General features: G+C 42.3%; 1 protein-coding gene across 5 annotated transcripts in view; it reads left to right on the forward strand.

Annotated features, from left to right (window-relative positions):
* syt1a (synaptotagmin Ia) overlaps nt 1-19,745 on the forward strand; it is a 216,083-nt gene that overhangs the window by 80,985 nt on the left and 115,353 nt on the right. For all 5 annotated transcript variants that reach the window (XM_061959648.1, XM_061959646.1, XM_061959650.1 and 2 more), the window contains one exon: nt 17,355-17,432. The gene's annotated coding sequence lies outside the window, so the exon portion shown is untranslated. The remainder of the gene's footprint in view (nt 1-17,354; nt 17,433-19,745) is intronic.

Genomic DNA, 19,745 nt, shown 5'->3' on the forward strand with positions numbered 1-19,745 from the left:
ATATTGCCGTTACTCGGGGACCAACGTGGCATCCAGCAACTCCACCTAATTACAACTTACTCGCTAGCAGTAGCTTATAACTAGAGATTGACACTTAGTTTTTTTCAACCATGGGAAGAAAGAAAGTCAGTGTGAAGGACAGTGCGGGAAGAAGAGGCTGATCTGTTGTGTAGGACTAGATGTTACAATCCCCTATTGCATACTTGAGACACCTATGCGACTGTGGTATGGTCAAGTGAGTGAAGGCATCCTCTGGGTCAGGGGTCGGCAACCCGCGGCTCCGGAGCCGCATGCGGCTCTTTGACCACTCTGATGCAGCTCAGTTGCATACTTTTTATTTTTTAAGGCCCCATGCCTCACCCGTCTACAATGTTTCTGGGAATCAGTAGATTCTGTGTAATCCGGATAATAAGCAGACATGCATCCTTTTGTTGTATCAGTTCTTATACCATATGTTGTACCTGACATGGACGGTGAAGTCTCTATCCCAGCGGCATTGCTGGTTCAAGCAAAGATTGGTAGTTATCTACTCAGGCATTGTGTGCCTTAGTCGATATAGCCTCATTAAAGACTATTTTGTTGCGTTGCTGCAGCGCTCCAGACCTCTGTGGCCGCGAATGAAGGCAGTGTGCTGAGCGGGGACCCGGAGAGAAGTCCAATTTTTCACTCTTATTGGTGGTGATGTATCCAAAGTGGCAGAGTGCAGTGCAGCGTGCAGGCAGGAGGGCCCAAACGAAGAGAAGATGAATTGATGAGCGCGTGTTCTGACTTCCTGTTCCCAAGCTGCGCCCCAATTTTCCTGGGCTAAAGCAACACAATACACCTCTATGGGAGTTGTAATCTCTGCTTCTCCTTTGGACTCGTGCATGGACATGATGGAGCGCCTGTCAAGGTGACCTCAGAGAAATGGCACAACTGTTCCTTTGGGAGTGCCCCCTCCCCTGCTGACCCCTTCCAGTTTCGCTTTTCCTCCTCACTGCTGAGATTAAGATCTCTTGTTGTAATTAGTGCTGTGTGAGGCAGCCTCATTCTGCCAGGGTGATAGCATCAAAGCCGCCAGGTGCTGTTGAGGGTGTTCTGCACCAGATGTCCATGTCCTCTACATGCTCCGCTGGGTTGCTATGGATGCGTGTCTGCCTTTTCTACGGTCAATTCCTCAAAGTTCACCCCTGCTGCTTGTCTTCGCTTCAATAGCTGCTATAAAAAGGAAAATGGGATGACACCAAAGTGAAAACCCAGGGGTGTCTGAGATTTTAACACCTGAAGACAATAGGAGCATCAATCATCCTACTCATTTCCAACAAACACATGGACCCCCAACACACACACACACACACACACACCTCTTTCCTAAACACACAGTCTATTGCTTGACAGTCAATTCTGCGTAATGAGCATTTGTGCTGCTGTGTTGTTTTTATCTGGTGTGCACAGTCAGGAGCCCACGTTTGGAGGCCCACTGCTTTCATTAGCACACACACACACACACACACACTCTCTCAGCAGGACCCCAACAACATTTTCTACTTCCAGCAGTCACGCTACCGAGTATCTGCAGCTAAGATACACCCCAGGGGGCCCAAAGTCTACCAGTGAGAGAACGCAAAGGTTGTCTCAAGAAAACACAATCAGCACATTTGAATCGATTGGTAAGCATGTTATGTCCGATAAATTAGCTTCGAAGCAGAGGTCACCCTATCAGTGGTCCTATGGGGGTGTGAAATATGGTGCTGATCCTAATTTGGTTTGTTGGGTTGCGTGTGGCGTCACTTCAAGCACTTGCGGGACAAACAGGCATAGCCGTAGAAAAATGTCAAGTGAAATCAGAGTGAAAATACAGACTATATACACTGTTCTTGCATGTGGAAATCAATCAAAAAGGGGGTTTCAGGAAAAGTTATTACAGACTTCTTAAACTAAACCATGATAAAGGGAAAAAAGTTCAAGAACCAACCAAAAACACAGATTTGGAACACGCACAAGTTTGCAGTGAGCCATTTGTCAAAGGTCCGTATAAACTTGAAATACAGTTTTTAAGCCTTTTATTAATTTATTTTGCGTGTGCTTACATTTGAGAAGTTTTCTTTAAGAAACTTCCAAATGGAATGGATTTTTGTGTTGTTGCTAACCTTACTAAATACTAGGGGTGTACCACCTCAGACTACGTTTACACTGCAGGCGAAAGTGGCCAAATCAGATTTTTTCAAAACCTTTTTTTTCCCAGCTTACTGTTTACACTGCAAGTAAAATGTGATCTTTATCAGAATCCAGTAAAAACGCGCACAGGCCCCCATAATGTGGCCTCAACATCTTTTGCATGCACAGTTTGAAACAAAGGAAGTTGACCGGAAGTTGATCTGTCGAAATGAGCTACCTTTTGTAGATGAAGAGTTGACTTGTCACTGGCACTGCAATTAAGTGATTATTTTATTTGAAAAACAAGTTGCCTCTACATTGAAGTTATTATCATATATATCTCATGTATGACACCCAAAGACTTAAAAAGTTTGCGAGTAAATAGATATGATCAAAACAGTATCAATCTCGCGGATATTCCGGAGCCATTTTGAGAGATAATGAGCTAGCAAGTCACGTAATCGCGTGACGTAGAGGTAGGAACCGCAAATCATGCAGACTTTGTGGGACCCAATAACGGCTACTTTGGGACAAATGATGAACCTTATATTTTTAACCTGAATATAACGAGGATGAGCTACAAGTTTTATAAGCGCTGCTAAACATATCCAGGTTTAGTGAAACTCTAAACATCATGTAGCAGTATTGCTCAGTGCTAAACAAGAAATACAAACATAATAAACGATTGCTTACTGCACGATGTCTGCTCTCACTGCGGTGACGACTGATAGGATGTCCATATCTTCCCGTTTAGATTAATAATTATTTTAATCCGCACGGCCAATGATTAAAAAAGTTGCTGCTGACACTGTCTTCTGTTGTAGTGTGTTTGTTTCCATCACCGGGTATAAACTGAATGTCACAGATGAACAACTTCTAGATTCATGGCTAAATCCTCCAAATATCCAGATGAGAGGCCTGATTTATAATCTAGAATAACTGACAAGCCGAGACGCGATGCATCAGCAGCAAGAACGGCAACAAACAACACCTCGCCATCTCAATATGCTGCAGTGCTGCATAAATTGCTTCTTTATAGTTTTACTGTAGTTTGCATATATATATATATATATATATATATATATATATATATATATATATATATATATACGTTGCATTACTGCCATCTTCAGTTTCATTTTATAATGACATTAAAGGCTCCTTGAGTCCAGTGCAACATAAACTATAATTGGCTCTCAGTTATCAATGCTAAAAATGCTTTGTCTGCGTGAGCGCTTACAATAACAAAATTACTAGTATTTGGTCAAAATTCAGGTCACAAGATGTAAATAGAAGTTAGCGGGTTTTGGATGGTTATTTAGAAAGTTTTGTGGGCGAAATGGAGCCCACATACACTCCGTTGTTAGTGGACTTTTTGTGTATTAATTTATTTACGACTTAGAATGCATAAAAAAACAAAAACGTGTACATGTCTTACATAGGGATTGTGAATGATAAACAGCAAATCTATGTCTAATTTTTGCTATTTTCAGCATGGCTGATCTGATAACATGGTCAGAGTACAGAAGCGTTACTACAGCAACGTCAAACATGGACGCCACAGTCAGCTTGTTAGTGAGTATTTGCCGTGGCTGTTGGGTAGAGGAAGTAGGAAGATGATAGAAAACAGCCGCAGGAGAAGGAAGAAGAGAATTGCAAAAAGGAAATGGATCGTGCTGTGCACACGAATGATGTAGCTTGACCAAAGATGACGTAAAAGTCCCGATCGGGTCGCATTTAGATTGCATTTCCGTTTCGACTGCCGTGTCATTTGAAAAGATCAGATTCTAATCAGATTCAGACTACCTCATGATGTGGCCTAAATCTGATGCGAAAATGTCAGATTTGTAGCATTTAAACTGACATAATATTCGATCTATGTCACTTGAGTGCAAAAAAATAAAATCAGGTGTGCAGAGTGCACACTTCACAATTATATTCAATTATGAAACGGGGTGCTACGATTCAATTATTAAACTAGAATCACTGCATACTTTATTCATACAGGATTTCCTTTGAACAAGTTATATTAATCAGCATCCACTAAATAAAGAAAACAAATAGAACGATCTAACACATTTCTAGCAACAAAATGCTGCTCTTATCCCATAAAGTGTAGTTAGGACATAGTCCTTTAATACTTTTCTGCTGTTTTCACAAATTTAGATATTAACATGCAGGGCCGTAACTAGGATTTGACAAATACCGAGGTCAAAAATTGGTTGTTCAAGAGAAGCCTTAAAAGGCTAAAATCATAGGTATTCTAGCACTATATATTAATAAAAGCTTCCATTGAAATAGAACTATCACATGTAATATTATAATCTTTGACAATCATGATTTTGTAACAGTCCACTTTTTATTAATATGCTGAAGTCCATCCATCCATCCATCCATTTTCTACCGCTTATTCCCTTCGGGGTCGCGGGGGGCGCTGGAGCCTATCTCAGCTACAATCGGGCGGAAGGCGGGGTACACCCTGGACAAGTCGCCACCTCATCGCATGCTGAAGTTTAGCGTATTAAACAATTTTAAAGATCATTAAAACATACATTTAAAAAACATACCGAAACTTCTCCCATGATTGGGATTCCAACCCATGACCTTCTGCTTTGCAAAGCAAGTATTAATGAAATCCGCCACAGATCCACCGGACTTGAACACGAAAAATTAGATTTCATATTCTAATCAGTGACAAAGCACGATGTGGTCAGGAATTTGTTTGGAGTAAAATGTAATATGAAGCGCCTTGTCATTTAATAATTTACATATTTATGCCCTTGTTCACGCAAAACCGGGTCCCCCCACTGATCGCGAAGCCCTACGCAGAGCGCGTGTTCCGCATTTAGTGCGGGACGGCTTCTGACTGACATGACAATGTTATTATACCGACAGCGTTTCACATCAATTTTATTCATGTGAAACCAACATTAGTTATATTAGTAATGAATTAATGTTAATGTTATGTTGACAGCACATTTCTTATCAGATAATATTTAAATTAAAAGTGGACTTCATTGTGGAGTTGCAGCGGGCTGTGCTTGACCAAAGATCGTATATTAAGAGAGGATGATATACCGCATGATGTTGTACAGCGCACACGATGTGCTACACAAAGTACATTTGCAGTCAGCTATATCATCGTCTTTTATATACAAGATAGCGCCCCCCGTGGCTGACGTCTTTGCGTCGTCCTCCCGACAACATTTACGTTTTTATTTATTATAGTACTAATTTGCATCCTAAATGCAAAATTTTTGCACGCAACAGTGAGATATAACAGAGATGCACTTCTGGGCATCGGAAAAGCTCACCATGAGCTCACTTATAGTCTGACGGACTTCAACTTTCTGCTACGACAAGACCCAGCTAACCACAAAACAACAACAACAAGGCGGCGGGGCAGGAGAGCGGGGCTACATGCTAGGCTAAAGGCTAGAACTACCTAGCCTGCTGCTAGCTAACGTGCGCTCGCTCAACAACAAGCTGGATGAGCTGAGAACTGGGATTACATCCCAGCGTGAACTGAGAGAATGCTGTGCTTTTATTTTCACGGAAACCTGGCTTTCGGACAACATCCCAGACTCTGCTATCCAGATAGCAACGCACTCAGTCTACCGTGGAGACCGGACAAAAGCTTCAAGAAAGGCGAGAGGCGGCGGCGTCTGTGTTTACGTGAGTAACAGCTGGTGCTCGGATGTGCGGGTGGTTGAAAAACACTGCTCGGACAACATTGAGTTTTTGATGGTGAAATGCAGACCTTTTTATCTGCCAAGGGAGTTGTACATAGGTGGGACAAAGGTGTACAGGGTGAAAACCTTTAAATTCCTCGGGACCCACATCAGCAAGGACCTCACCTGGGATCACAACACCCAACAAACAATAAAGAAAGCCCATCAGCGACTGTACTTCCTAAGAAGGCTGAGAAAATTTGGCATGCCACCCAAAATTCTCAGCAACTTCTATAGAAGTACGGTTGACAGTGTCCTTACCAGCTCAATCACGGTCTGGTATGGAAACTGCACTGCTAAGGACAGGAAGGCACTCCAGCGAGTGATTAAAACTGCTCAGTACATATCAGGAGCAGCCTTCCCCTCACTACAGGACATGTACTCTACCAGGGCCACCAGGAGAGCACACAACATCATAAAGGACAGTACACACCCCCAGCACAGTCTCTTCAGCCTCCTACCATCAGGCAGACGATACAGGAGCCTGAAATCCAGGACTACGAGACTGACAGTTTCTACTCACAGGCCATCAGGCTTGTGAATGCTAATTTGTGAATACTAGCTCCCCCCCCCCCCCCCCGTTTTACTTTTGTCTTTTTGAACAAAAGACAGCTACCATGACCACCCCCGAACTGTGAACCATCACTGTAGACACTTTTCACCTTTGATCACTAAAGACACTTTAACTGCTGCTGTGACCAAATGTCACCTCCATATTTATACTGTTGACTGTCAATCAGAATGTGCAATAATGTTATGTTACTTACGGTGCCTTGTATATACATTTGTATTTGTATTTTTTATTTGTAGCTAAGTACCGTGTGACTTGTTGAAGGGTGGACTAGCAAAGTAAGATTTTCATTGTACGGCAAACTGTCTGTTTAAATGTGCGTATGACAATAAACAATCTTGAATCTTGAATCTTTTTATCACTTTATAAAAAATACAGAGGACATGACCTTGGTGTCCTCTATGGTAGTTACGGCCATGCTAACATGTTTAATACATAACACATTTTCCGAAATTATAAACTTTCAAACAAAATAGTTTACAAATAACTTATTTCAACTAAAATCATCAATTATTTTTCGTTGGTTTTATACAGTAGTGATGTTTGATTATCCGACTGTTTCTGTGGCCATGAATGTATTATGGTGCGAGTAAAAGAAGGCGGTTGAGTGCGGAGACAAAGAGGATTGTTTTGTTGCTGTTGTTGCTTTGGAGTGCTTTTAGTCAGATTTACAATACAGTGATTGTTGATCGACCACCTCCTCATAATCCTCAACATCACAATAGACAACTAGACGATACAATACAGTCTGTACCTTAAAACTGTCCGAACGGCATTTTTTTTTTGTTTCGTCCAATTTAGAGGGGCTGCATTTGTGTTAATATGATTTCGATATCATGGAAAATTATCTGTAAATCTGTAACGATTATTTTTCTTTTATATGTAAAAGTGTGGGGATATCAAGATACTGTATTCTCAGTATCTTGCCTGCGAGAGATTTAATTAATTTATGAATTATTAATCTAGTGCACTACAGTCGAGCATTGACTTTCATGAATATATGCTTAATTTATATACCAATCCAGGTATATGAGGAGGCACGTCAATTATGTGCCTCCATACTTTTGTACTTCTTGAACTCTGTGTAGTATTTAGGAGGAAGTGTGGGAAACCATATAGATTGAACTGTCAATTTAGGTGACGTTGAATCTTTTAATTTGTTTTGAAAGTCTCTTAAGAGTGTATGGATCCACTCAGTCACAATCAGATATTTTTGATGATATCTAATATGGGCATCCCAATCCAACTCTTTCACTTCAAATACGATTTCAATATTGGAGCCTTGAGTATTGGCTAATACCAATATTAATCCGATACAATACCAGCAAGAATCATACATACTTTTATTATTTTGTTGTGTGGAATGTTACAAAAGGATGTTGATGTTTCTTTAAGTGAAATTACTCTGAGAACAATAGTAGTTATAAAAAAAATTAACATATTTATTAATTGCAATGGGTTTATGTTGTCTTTAATTTGAAGAGGAGTGGTAACATCTCATAGTCACAATTTATTAAATTAAGCTCATAACGCAGTAAGTTAAATGCTGCGGACACGTTTGTTACTGAATACTTTGTCATTTGCTTCTGCCTTGGTGTGAAGTGAATTATATTTATATAGCACTTTTCTCTATTGACTCAAAGCGCTTTACAGAGTGAAACCCATTATCTAGGTTACATTTAAACCAGTGTGGGCTGGCACCGGGAGCAGGTGGGTAAAGTGTCCTGCCCAAGGACACAAAAGCACTGACTAGGATGGCGGAAACGGGGATCAAACCTGCGACCCTCAAGTTGCTGGCACAGCCGCTGTACCAACCGAGCCACGCCGCCCCAGGTGACTTTGTATGTGTAAGTAATAAGCAACTATAGTTATTTGATACTTGTTTATATTTACAAACGAGCTGTTTTAGACTGTAATATTGTTAAATTAACGACACAGGTATGTCTAGCTTGTGTGCTTAACTGTTTTGTAGCTACTATGTCCCAATAGCCAATAGCCTGCCATGTTTCCCCCCCCATGTGAAAACTGGAAAAAAAGTCACGTGATTGCAACCCACCAATACAAGATAACTCCATTTGGCAGTTTTAGCATTTTTTGTGAACTTTTTTAGTCACTTGAAGAGCTAATTAATCGATGTGATGAAGCTTGCTTCGCTTGACTTAGAAAGTTTTATGTAGCAGTTCAGTAACGGGGGTCGCAGAAATAATTTAATTACTGGAAACCTACACGGGTGTGTGCAATTACCGCCTCCTAAATCCAAACTAATCCTCCCTCTGAGTCGCCAGCACAGGTACAGCCCGAGGCGTTCTATCAGGTGTCGACTGGTTCCTTTGTAGAATGGGGTACGCTCGGGTTGTTCCTCATTTGGTTGTGTTTGTGAAATGAAAACACTCTTGTGTTTTATATTAACACACATTGTCTACACTTTGTACTGGTACTAATGCAAAAATGTAAAAACAAACAACAAAAAAGTATAACAATTTTGTACTTGTATAAATTAGTGCTTTAAGTACATTGCTTGTGTAAAGTACTTTTTTAAAACCTTTATTTTGTTAGCAAAGTCAGAGCGGATGTTGCACACAGTTTTGTTATTGTGAAATGTGCTGTTGCCCTCAGCTTGATGAGTGGAGACAACTTGAGGCTGTTAAAAAAAAAAAAAAAAAAAAAAAATGAGACAGGGAAGGCCTCTCAAGTTGCAACTGCTGTTGGGATGTTACATCGATGATGTCGTTCACAACAACACAAGCATATGAGATGAGTCGTGGGCGTATGGATTGTTCTTGCTATATTTAGCTTAGTAGTTTAGTCGCTGTTTCAAGTGGTTGCCTCTGCATTGTTTAGTTCAGGACGGGGCGGTTTGATTGTTTCGGGGATGAATGAGTGATACCGGACACATTATTTTCCCAAACAAATGTTCCTTTCCCTCACAAGGACAACATTTTACTCACATTTATGCCAATTACCGTGATATTCTGCATTTGAATAGCTGATTCCGTTTTCTTGGCCAATTCTGTGACTCTGTCCGTGGTTATGTCAACGCAGAAATCATATGACTTTCGTATTTTTGTTGATTTTAGTGATTGTTGATTAGGCATACTAGCGCCGTGTCAAATAAAAAGTAGCAACCATGGTGACATCCCAAACTTAGTGGTCTTTTTTCCCCTAAAACGCTCACTTATCCGTTTCACCGTTACAAGCTCAAGTTTTTGATTGCATCGTTTATTTTTTCCGATTATTATATTTTTATGATTGTGAGAAGCCGAAATCGAAATCAAAATTGAATTGATTGTCCAGCCGTACTGTACATGAAATAAACATACCAATGGGGTGATGGATCAACTTTCTTTTTAATAACAAGGCCAACACAACAACTAGCTGAACTGTCCTATTCATATGAAGCTGCCCTCACTTTACCTTGGCGGTTATTCATCTTGGTGTGCAGTCGACAACGCTCTGGATACTTCCTAAATGTCTTAAACCACACGTCTCTTGTCCGTTGCTTTCTTTAGACTCACATTGAGCTAGCAAAACTAAAAACATGGTTATGTACGAGGGGAGTAGACGGCACAGACACAAGGGGGTGTAGTAGCTCTATGATTTAGTATATATATAAACACTATATGTATACAATAATAAACAATACTAATATAAACTGGAGAATAGTGTGACAAAAATCCAAACGTGTGTGTGTGTGTGTGTGTGTGTGTGGAATTAACTGTTGTGTGTTACCGTGAGTGTTGAGCGAGAGGCGGCAGTCCTGGAGGGGAAAGGGAAAGGCAGGCTCGAATGTCCGTGAGACAGGGTGGTTGTCGGAGGGGGGTATAGCGAGGCGACAAAAGGTCCGTGTCCAAGCAGGGGTCGTGGATCGAGGGAGGCAGTCCGGAATCCAACAGGAAGTCGAGGCACACAGCTCGATCACGGGAGACAGGGAAAGCATTGCGGAAAACACAAAGGACATAAGACACGGGAACTCAGAAGGCACAGAGAGAGCGCAAGTTTGCGGGAGGAAAGCCAAAGACGCGATAGCTTACTGTGTACAGAGAACTACGTTCCGGCACCGGATCTTCGGAATCGCTGGTCTTTATGCCGTCCGCCCTCATCAGACCCAGGTGCGCTGATTGCAGATTGCTTGCAACCGAGCAGGGGCGTGGCCGTGATGCAGGGTGCAGCAGAAGGCATGCGGGACTGCGCATGCGCCGTGACAAACATGCTATTAAAAAGGCTAAAACGCACACAAAGTAGGACTAAGCCCAGTAGCTATCGACGGCACTGAATAAATGAGCACCGGAAATTGGGTTGATTGCTCTCCAAAATGTCTGAGCTACTAGGCACACCGTGAGTGGATGAAACTTTGAGACAAGGTTCGTACGCCAAAGCATATTTTTATTCGGTCTGTTAATCGAAAAGCTCCTACGATGAGGAGTTCCTAAATCGAGGTTCCATCATAATAACATACACAACATAAGTTTGACGCGTATACAATTCTGTAGTTACGGTCAGCTAACACGACAAAAGCGGAACTTTCCACAATCTAAAAATAAACAACTTTAGGGAGGAAGCTGAGCAGCTCCTCCTCTAACCTCAAATGCAAGCCAAACATCTGCGTGACATTGGAGCTGTTGGCAAGCGTTGCTGACCCCAGCAGGTGTGTACTGAGTGTGTGTTTGTGTGTGTGGGTGAGTCTGTGTAGGCTGTCTGCTGAAAAGGAGCACCTGTGCCCGCTGAAAAGAGTTCTTTGAATAGTTCCATATTTGAACAGCCACTTATCCAGCGGCGAGCCTGTCAGGGATTGGCGGCTGCTTCCTGTCGGAGGTAGTGTGTGAGGAAGCAGGAGGCGGTGAGGGAGAAAGAGAGGAGAGAGCAGAGAGAAGCGGCAATTAAATGAACAAATACTCTTGATGTAACCGCAAGCTTGACCCTTCAGTGTTGCTAATTGTTCTCACTAATACTACTGGCATGTGTGCCATTTCATGTGACTGAGTACATTTTTCACAATCGTGTAAAAACAATAACGGTTAATTGTTTGCAAAAATGTCTTCATGTAAGATGGTGCAGGGTAATAATGTCTCCTCTCAGAAGCAACGTGTGCCTCTAAAGCCTCACATTTCCTCCTCCTGATTCATAGTGTCCAGGTTGAGCTTTCAAATGCTGACATTTAGAAAATGGAGCTTTTTGTTCTTTTTTATTTTTATTGTTACCCTGCTACCCTTTCCTTGCTGAATGTTGTATTTTTACTTTTCTGTTTCTTAATGTTTCCTGGGGTTGTTCAGGTTAGAAGCAGACAGCATACTTGCCAACCCTCCCGAATTTTCCGGGAGTCTCCCGAAATTCAGCGCCTCTCCCAAAAACCTCCCGGGACAAATATTCTCCCGAAAATCTCCCGATTTTCAGCCGGAGCTGGAGGCCATGCCCCCTCCAGCTCCATGCAAACCTGAGTGAGGACAGCCTTTTTTCACGTCTGCTTTCCCACTATATAAACAGCGTGCCTGCCCAATCACGTTATTCCATACGAGGCGTCTGGCATACCGCCGATGAGCATGGTGCAGATGGAGAAGATCCTCTCGGCGTCCGTGTTGGCGCACACGTTGCCAAAGCCGACGCTGGTCAGGCTGCTGAGGGTGAAGTAGAGGGCGACCATGTACGAGCTGCGCACTGACGGGCCGCCGACCGTGTTGTTGACGTAGGGCATCTCCACGCGTTTGCCCAGCTCATGGAGCCATCTTCGGGGAAGAGACGGGAGGACAACAGGGGGACAAGAACTAAATCATCCAGACTAGAAATAAATTGTATTACTATGTTTATCTTACCTAAAAATAAATATATTTATTAATAAAAAAAACAAAAAAACTAAATACATTTTTACTATATTTTGCTAAAAACATCAAAATTAATTGTATTTTTACTTGTATTTTTGACTCCTTATTACATCCATAATCATAATAATTCATTTAAAATGACCATATTTAATTATTAAAATAATTGCTTTTTATCAACAACTTTAGCATTTTATTCATTACATTTTGAAGCTCTCAGAAGCCAAGTTATGTTATATTCCTTAAGATTTATTTATGCAAGTTTGAAGTATCAATTATCTAAACACAGTTTTGTTTGCATATTTTCAGGATATATATATATATATATATATATATGTATATGTATGTATGTATATATGTATGTATGTATGTATGTATATATATGTGTATGTATGTATGTATATGAAATAATTGACTTGGTGAATTCTAGCTGTAAATATACTCCTCCCCTCTTAACCACGCCCCCGCCCCCCACCTCCTGAAATCGGAGGTCTCAAGGTTGGCAAGTATGGCAGACAGGATTCTTTCAGAGGTTTTCTCATGTTTGGAAGTTTGCACTTTTTATTTATTATCGTTGGAGAAAAATATATTACGTTTGTACTACAAAGTTGTTATAGTAGGAGGTGTTGACTCATGCATTTACGCTTGTTGTTGCCAGCGCTACACAATACCACTGATTGATTAATGACATTTTGATTCCAAAGCCTCCATTACATGCTGACAACCATCTATGGAAAGGCTAAGCTTTTGTTCATTCAAAAAACAGGAGCATCACATCCCGCCACTTAACACAACACATGCTGCATTGAAATTGTTCTATTTTGCAAAATAACAAGCTCAGACTTCCAGCCCGCTTTAATTTGAGAGAAGTTGCTGATTCCGGGCCGCAGGTGCGACGACGAATTGCCTCTGCGGGGTTCGGGTTGCGGCTACCGCAGACTTTTCTGGCATAAACGAAGATATTCTCACTTTGGCCACTCTTCTTTCTCAGCTGATTCGGGTCCAAGCGGGAGCCTGCTGAGAGACAATGAGACCCCGGTTGCATCCCCTGTCCAGCGCACACACACACACACACAAGCAAAACCGTACGCTGTCCAGGCTAGCTGTTAATCAGTACAACCATCATCTTGTTTGCTCTGTCTCTCCGCTCCTTTTTGCCGTCCACAGCGTTGTGTGTAAGCCCTGTGCACTATATTTACTCTGACACATATATGCACGCCGCACATCATGACATGTGTGCGCCCACGTTATGCAAACAATGCTCTTTTCCTCTTCGCCGTACGCACTTTCCATCTACCTGACAGATTCTATTACAGCAAACGGAAGCGAGTGCCATTTTCCCTTCTGATAATCCGCCTGGTGACAGAATACTCCAACCCGGAGAGGCAAAGATTTGGAGGTGCATGGTTGGTGGCGTGTCGTTTCATTTCGGATCACATTTGTATCCTTAAGTTGTTGGTAGGTAGCTACGAATATTGCTATGGGCAAGGCCCTGTAACAATTCATCAACACACTTGCCGCAATAATAAGCAGATTTGTTACCAGGGTTTTTATTAGTACTGTAATTTCTTCCAAAGGTCAAACAAATCAGAATAAACTTTTCTTGTAAGAAATAATGTAAATCCAAGAAGAATCAAGACACACCAACATTTTGACACTAAACACATATTTTTGTTGTTTACAGATGTACAGTAAACAGTGCAAAATACATATAAATGACAAAATAAATGGATTAAAAAACTTTTATTTTATTAACGAAGAGGGGAAGCAGGGCAGAGCCGCACAGACGCCATCTTCGTACTTAGCTTCAAGGTCTTTCTTAAATTTACTAGTGTTTCTCACCTTAATTTTCAAAGTGCTGGCCCTCGTAACTTTCTTTTCTCGTATTCCCCCAACCCTGCCCCCCACACATCGGTTGAGGTGGGCGGGGTTAGGTGGTAGCGGGGGTGTATAATGTAGCCCGGAAGAGTTAGGCATGCATGGGATTCTGGGTATTTGTTCTGTTATAAATGATAAATGGGTTGTACTTGTATAGCGCTTTTCTACCTTCAAGGTACTCAAAGCACTTTGACACTACTTCCACATTTACCCATTCACACACACATTCACACACTGGTGGCGGGAGCTGCCATGCAAGGCGCTAACCAGCACCCATCAGGAGCAAGGGTGAAGTGTCTTGCTCAGGACACAACGGACATGACGAGGTTGGTACTAGGTGGGGATTGAACCAGGGACCCTCGGGTTGCGCACGGCCACTCTCCCACTGCGCCACGCCGTGTTACGGTGCGGATGTTCTCCCGAAATGTGTTTGTCATTCTTGTTTGGTGTGGGTTCACATTGTGGCGCATATTAGTAAGAGTGTTAAAGTTGTTTATATCGCCACCCTCAGTGTAACCTGTATGGCTGTTGACCAAGTATGCCTTGCAGTCACTTACGTGTATAAGCGACGCGACGACAGGCTGTAGAGGACGTTAAAGGCAGTGCCATCACGGCACGCCCTCAATAGTGTTGTCCGGGTGAAAGTAGGAGAATGATTGCCCCGGGAGATTTACGGGAGAGGCACTGAAATTCGGAGGGAGGGGAGTACTAGGATGACAGGGGATGCAAAACAATAACAGTGCAATCATTTTTCATAACATGGTTACTACAGTCTATTTTCTCTTGTTATATTCTTATTTTACTGTTATATTTTTATTCTCATTGTTGCTTTTTATTTTTATTCTATTGTAATATTTTTCTATTTTGTTCCCATTACTTACTTTTTACTTTTTTTTTTTTTTTTTTAATTCGATCTCAAATTCTGTACACTGCTGCTGGAATTTTAATTTTCCTGAGGGAACTCTCCTGAAGGAATCAATAAAGTACTATCTATCTATCTATCTAAGTATGCAGCTGAGCCGCATCAGAGTGATCAAAGAGCCGCATACGGCTCCGGAGCTGCGGGTTGCCGACCCCTGGTCTAAGTCGAGTTGCTCTTTACATTTTGTCAAGTCGAGTCTAAAGTCATCAAATACATGACTCGAGTCTGACTCGAGTCCAAGTCATGTGACTCGAGTCCACACCTCTGTAGATGTGTGTGTCCAAGTTAAAGAAAAAGGCAGGCTGTGTCTTCTAATTGATTTATTACAATCTTTGCAAGCTGAGTAACGTTTGCTATGGTCTATAACAGTGGTTCTTAACCTGGGTTCGATCGAACCCTACAATGAGACACACCCTCCAGAACGAATACACATGTCTATGGTTCTACTTTAGCCTGAGACAGGATGAGAAAAAAAGGAAAAGGGAGTATCTCTCCTCCTCACATTCCTAAAGTCCAAGGTAACTTACAGTGTACCATCGGACACGAGATGGAGAAAAAATAGAAAGAGTACAACTGGAACAATAGCTATTTCAAATATGACTATAGAAAGAAATAACTCTTAAATATATATATATATATATATATATATATATATATATATATATATATGTTTATATATATATTAGAGATGCGCGGTTTGCGGACACAACCGCGGAGTCCGCGGATTATACGCGGATCGGGCGGATGAAATTTAAAAAAATAAGATTTTATCCGCTCGCGGGTCGGGTCGGGCGGATTAATTAGATTTTTTTTTGATTTTTATTTTTTTGATTTTTTTTTGCGGGTGGCAGTTAAACCAATTCGGAAATATATATACATAGTTAAATGTTGTTACCCACATACGAAAAACAAGCAGGCACCTGCAGCATATGCCACAACAGAAGAAAAAAAAAGAAAAGAGATGGACACTTTTACGGAGCGGAGAAGGGACGCCTCCGGGAGCCGTAGCTGAGGCGATCCGCGAGAAGGGCCCGACGCACGTCCAGGGTCACTACCGCGCCCACCGCACCGACACCCCGCCTCGTCCGCTTTCGCCGCGGCCGGCGTCACGCGCAGCAGGTAAGCAGCTTACCTGCCCGCCACCCCCGTGGCCGGGGGCTCGTAACAGGGGTCACTCCGCGCAGTGCGCTCACGAAAGGGGTGGGGCTCACCCTGGTTGATATAGAGAGCAGGACGGTGGCCATGGAATTTCATTTAAGGTTTGTGATAAACCATCAAACTCATTCGTTAAAAGGACTCTATAGTAATATAAAGCGAATTTTTCTGGACATTATCATGCAAGAAAAGTTTATTTTTGGGATCGCGATCACCGCGTAATGATTTTTAAAGGTTGCATTACATTATTAACTGTCCCATGTGATCAGCCAGTGCGATTGGAAGTCCATGCTCAATTATTGCCTCCGTAAATAAAACTTCGGCATTTATCACATCCAAAGAATCTGTTTGGGCGACGAAAAACGTTGAAAGTTTTCCACTTGTATCACTAGCAACGGCATTAGGCTTGTGTTTTTTTGTCCCAACGTGGTCTTTTACATCGCTAATTCCTCCGTGTCCGATCGAAAAATCTTGTCTGCACAAGGTGCAATTCGCGTAGTTTTCACCCTTTTTTTTATTTTTTATTAATCTTAGATATATAACAACGGGCGGATGGCGGGCGGGTGCAGTTCTGATCAAACGTTACATCGGGTGGATGGCGGATGGTTGACGACTTTCTGGCGCGGTTGCGGATGAAATAAATTGCCTATCCGCGCATCTCTAATATATATATCTCCGTCAACGCCCATATTACTGGAATGCCATTGAAGAAGCAGCAGTGGGATGTGAAGGAAGATGAAGAATATATAGCATCATATTCTTTCAGTGTTTGTTTGTCTAAAGACACTCCCAAACACACGCACACACACACACACACACACACACACACACACACAGTGATTGTTGTTTTCGTGGAGCAGAGGGTGTGTGTGGGTGGAGAAAATGTCAGAAAATAGTGAGTGGAGGGATAGAGGATGTGTGCACTTTGTCTGACAGCAGAGGAAGAGAGCGAGCGATGGAGGGAGGGTGTAGGGGGGCTATGGTGGGCTTGAGTAGGTGGGCGGGAAGAGAGGAGTGAGTGTCACAGACCGAGAGAGAGAGAGAGAGAGAGAGCCGCTGGATGCTCAAGTGTGCCATCGGGAGTGTTTCTTTAGCCGTCGTCGTGGCGATTTTGTTCTTATTTCAGTTCTTTTTTTGTCATTACACAGCGGCAGATTGAGCACCTGCAACTTGACGCACTTCCTGGGATTGTGACCAGCGCTCTCGGAAAGACAGCCCGCTGCCAGGTAGGATAAATACCTGACACACACACACACATGTGATGTGGTGAATGTTGGAAAATACAAGCTGGAGTGGAGCAGTTGAGAGGGGAGAGAGTCACCAACCACCTCATGCATGGTGACAGGTGTCAAATTGGGAATGACAGGATTACTGAAAGGGAGAAAATCCCCAAATCAAGCTCAACTGAAGGCATTCTAGCATATCATATCAAATAGGTCCCCCAATGGCTGTGAGTAGAATAGGCGCTTCATTTGTATAATTATAGAAGTCCACACATACCCAACAAGTGCCACGTCTTGTTCTCTAAAGGCTTTTGCATCTGTTGCACGACGTTGCTGCTATTCAATTTAGAAACAAGCCAATGCAAATACTGAGTTGTCAGTGTTTGGATTTAAAATGTGATTGCTGGACAACAGCATTCACACACAGTGAGACATGAAGACATGCTTGCGTCAGCATCTTCTTTCTGTCACGTCACTCGATGACAACTTCCTGGTCGGGGGCGCACTTTCAGGCCAAGCGCTGCTTTTTCCACCTAAAAGAGCGTGCATGTGAGGGAGCGCAGTGTGAAAAAATATCGTTCAGGGATTTCTTTTGCTGGTGTCGTCCAAATATTTATTTTCTTGTAAGGTCCAATGGATTCTTTTGTGGTGCCCACAATAGCGTTGTACAAGCCATAGAGGGCCTGAACAGCGTACTCACCTTTCATTTGTCACACCTCCTGTACCATCTTTATCATCATTGCTGTGTTGACCTTCACACAACCTTGGAGCGTTTAGAGCTGCGGAGTTTGTGTGACATGGAAGACATTTCAAAGTCGCTTCTGTGTGCAAACACAGGAAGCTGACACTTCAGGACTTTTTTTGATTGATCTGCTTAGCTGAAACTTTGCCGTGCACCGTTTAGTGTGTGTGTCGCATTGTGACCAGAACCTTCCATCCGTGGACGCCGCTGCCCCCGAGCACTGCTCCTCTCGCTCCAGTGGTCGCAGTTCGCTGTCGACGTGACTCAGTGCCCTCCTGCTCTCTGATTGGCTGGCCTCTCTTCACAAAGGGGGCTGGGTGTCGGGGCTCAGCCGCTGCGTTCAGCCTGACGTCCCACCGCGGACCGTCGGCCTGAATCAAACCTCTCACGTTTCAGAGCAATGTGGTGTCCTACAGGCCGACCTCGTGACACAAGGTCCAAATTGTCCACCGTGTGAGCCCTGAAGGTCCGTCTCAGCAGGACCAGCTTGTTTGCTCAGGCGATGCTGAGCTGCTTCAGGACCACGGACAGTGCCCAGCATCCTTTATGGCGACAGGAGGGGGGGTTAGCTTCAGGCAAAGGAACACTTTTATGATGATTACATAATCTAAACGACATATTTGAATATTTACTCGACACTGGCATGAATCACTACACACACAGCGTGCACACGTCACATTCAGGCTGTTCAAGGAAGTACACATTATTTGTGTGTGTGCATTTGTTTATATGGTCCTGAGAATTTGTTTTTGCTTTTTCTTTTGTTAGGGTTACATATTTTGGTTTAAAAAAAAATGTCCCTGTCATAAATCAGTCTGAATGTGTATTTATAATGTATCAACAGCTCTCAATTGATTCAGCTACAATCAGAAACATATTGATAAATGCCTCATAACTTAGCAATATAATAAATGCAGCATTTTTTATAATGTGTATTTAAAGGGGAACATGATGAGTTTTGTCTTTTCTGACTTATAAATGTTCCAATGTTGAATACTCATGTTACACAATGCCAAAACGTAAAATCAAAGGCTATCAAATTATTAATCAGATTAATTTGCTTAAAAAAATACCCCAATATTTCTACAAAAATGCAATTGTATTGTCAGAATGTTATCTAGGAACATTTTTTAAACGTTTTGCCCTGTTGCACGTCATTTATTTGCACGGAACAGTTTTATCTGAAGTTCTTTTAGGCTGTATTATTTTGAAGTGAATTTTGCCAGCAAGCACACCAGTAGGAGTCTCCTCACTCATGTTTGTACTGACATATGTATCGATCTGATCGCTGACCGTATAGCGGTTAATGTAAAGGAGCTAGTACAATTTAAATAAATTGCATGATTAATCTGAAAGTTAACTCGTTAATTTTGACAGCCCTAGTCAAATCATAAGGTTCATGCATTTGAGCGTGGGCTTGTGCGGAGTTTTGGATGCCTCTGACCACGGTGTTTTGTAGTCTGCCTTGTGACATCACAGTGAGGTGGACATTAGGGCTGCGAATCTTTGGGTGTTCCACGATTCGATTCAATATCGGTTCTTGGGGTCACGATTCGATTCAAAATCTTTTTCTT

Source organism: Nerophis lumbriciformis, linkage group LG05, assembly GCF_033978685.3.
Source record: "Nerophis lumbriciformis linkage group LG05, RoL_Nlum_v2.1, whole genome shotgun sequence".
Lineage (NCBI taxonomy): Eukaryota > Metazoa > Chordata > Actinopteri > Syngnathiformes > Syngnathidae > Nerophis > Nerophis lumbriciformis.